Source organism: Zerene cesonia, chromosome 20, assembly GCF_012273895.1.
Source record: "Zerene cesonia ecotype Mississippi chromosome 20, Zerene_cesonia_1.1, whole genome shotgun sequence".
NCBI classification, from domain to species: domain Eukaryota; kingdom Metazoa; phylum Arthropoda; class Insecta; order Lepidoptera; family Pieridae; genus Zerene; species Zerene cesonia.
In genome coordinates, this window is record NC_052121.1 from 680,409 (window position 1) to 683,419 (window position 3,011).

The window sequence follows — 3,011 nt, forward strand, 5'->3', positions numbered from 1 at the left end:
ACGAACGATGTAGTGAAAGTACAGGGATTATTATATTTTTAGAGATTTTTGTGAATTCTATTTTTTCTCCCGACGTGGAAGCGAAATTTGTAAATCTTTGAACAGTTTTCTTTTCTTTTGTCAAAAATAATGGAGAGTACTCTTGTTATTCAGGTGGTATTACTGTCTCCAGTCTTCACGCCGAAGTATAGTCCAGAGATATTTCAAAATCGGAGAAAAGGCATAGGATAATTATAATCCTAGAAATACCACCGGATCGGGAGCTGTGTGGGGATAACCCTACCGTCTGCCTTTTCCCTTACCAGCCGACATGGACCGGAAGCTATATAATAATTAAACGCGAAATAGTTATTTGTATTTAATTTGATAGTTACTTTGGAATATATAGTAGTTAGTATAACATTGAGCTAATACGACCAAATAAAATTGCACAAATAAATTGCACGTGTCAAATTTGCGAACATCACATCTTGACCGCGTTATCATGTCGCAGCGACATCTGTCGTTGATCGATGAACATGTGTCGAAGCGACTGGACAAAGGACAAAAAGAGCGGTCATTAATCAAATTATGCGATTTTGTGCAGTTGCACGCGAAATAATATATTTTTGTGGCGTTCGGAACGTTTCGGATAATTTATTGATTTTGTGTTGGGCTTGGAACACTTCGCGAGGAAGGTGATTATTGTTACTATGCTCGCAATGTTAATAATCGTTGAGTTATTAATGTCATATTAGAAATGCAAGAGAATTATTTAGGGTTTTCTTGTGTTTACATAGGATAAATACATAGATGAATATCTAAAGTAATGATGTAAAGCTGAAGTTTATTGCACGCGCTAATCTAAGGAATTACTGGACAGGCTTAAAAAATTATTTCACCTTTGGATATACATGATCCTTGAGTGATATTGGCTATACTCGTATATGTACCACAACCGAAAGACCTAGTTAAAAATATAAATAGATTGTGGGTAAATACGGTCACATGCAATACTTGCATATATATTGCAATTCTTGCATATATATTTTCGTTTCACTTTTATAACATATCGAAATTTTATTTCAGAACAAAAACCTCATATCCTAACCTATCACAATGCAAAAATCCATCAATATCAATTCAACCGCAGAACAGACCCGCATACAAACATACTAATTGATATGTATAATATATAAACAACAGCTGAATCATAGTCAACATCATTAGATGCTGGAACACACACCCCTTCCATACCCCCAGACCAGCAGTGATTCATGCGCCAAAATAAGATGGATAAATACAAAACGCTTTGTCCATTGACGATGACGGATGAGAGACGCTTCCGTGGCTCGGTGACGCTCCAGATGTCGCCGGTGATCAATCGATGACATCTTGTATTTTGAGACCAGGTGGATTGTCATTTACACGTCGCGGGGAATAGGTTAACTAGTTTCGGCTGCCAGTGGACGCGACGCATGCATCTTGTAATAGCCGATGTGATGCTTCTAGAAGGTTCTAATTGATTTAATATAGGAATGTGCAGAGAGTGACACATGGTGTTGACGTAGGAATAAATATTTCTGAGTTTTCAGTGTTTGTTTCTCCAGTTGATTTACATAAAGGTGGAACATTTTACCAATGCCGATATTCATCCTGAAACGGGTTCCAAGAATCAAACTTCAACACCATGTGGTATCTGCCAACCCGTAATTTCCACATTTCGCGGCGTGATCGATTTTGGCCCTCATAGACGTCCTTTGTTTCTGTTGTGGAAACATATATGAGCTGATGGTGATGATGATCAAGTGAGAAAGTACTTATTTTTGAAGTTCGCATCAAAAATTTTGTGGTGCTTGATTTAAAGACATTTTGTGACGTATGCAAATAGAATTTACCAGAACCAGAATAAAATGTAGTCTACATCTATTCCTCCACCTATTATTATGAAAAAATAGCTTAGAACTGCCAGAGGGCCTTTTACTTTCCCTTCCAGATCAATTTATTTATTTTCGTCAACTTTCTCTCTCTTTTTTACCCTTCAAATGCAACGTATTAACAGAGGCCCTACGTCTGCAAATGTTCATGTGCGGTGGTCGCTTACCATCAAGTGAGTCAGCAGTTCAGTTGCGTGATGTCACACAAAAAAGTTTATAAGAAAAAGATGGTATGAAGCAAAGGTGGATCACTTTCTCCCTTCCGTGTCCTTTCCTTTATAGACTGACAAATTAACGTGCATATTCTGAATAACAGTTACCTTAGATAAAAAGTTTTGCGTTTAAGTTGAAAAAGCATGTAAAAAATTACTTATATTTTGTATGTACGAATAATGCACGTGGTAAATGTCTATTAACTGTATGTATTTTATAATCTAAGTCGGTCATGCTGCAACTACATAAAACTATAAACAAACACCATAAAACAATACAAAAACCCAAATTATAATACCCATTAAATCACGTCAATCATTCCATTTGGTATTTTTGTTAACTTCTTAACCCGTCAATGCTGGCGACATTTCGTCGACATTTGATTGAGAACTGAGTAGGGTCGCTATTTGTGTTATTGTGACAGAATCAGGTGCTCGGCCTGAATGGTCCCCAGACTGACATTTCATATTTGAGCTCTTAATTTGATCGCATGTCTGCCAGAATGACAGTTTAATTTTTAAATGAAACTATTTTGTAATATTGCATTCGCTCAGCGGTTCTTAATTATTATTGATTTATTCCAAAAACGTAATCATTTTTATTCAATGATCTTAAATAAATTCTATATTAGGTAATTCGCGATATGATATGTATTACTTTCGGTTTGATATGTATTTTATTGATTACTTATTGATATCTTAACGAGTTTATAAAAAGCCATTACGTGGAAATATAATTAATTCGATATTTTAGCAATTCAATATACTTTGTATGAAGAATGATATTGACCGGTTAGGAAATTTTCCTAACACACAATTTTATTTCTATTTAATGTTGGTGGGAAAATCTCCTTTGTCCACATAGAAATACTATGGTTTATAC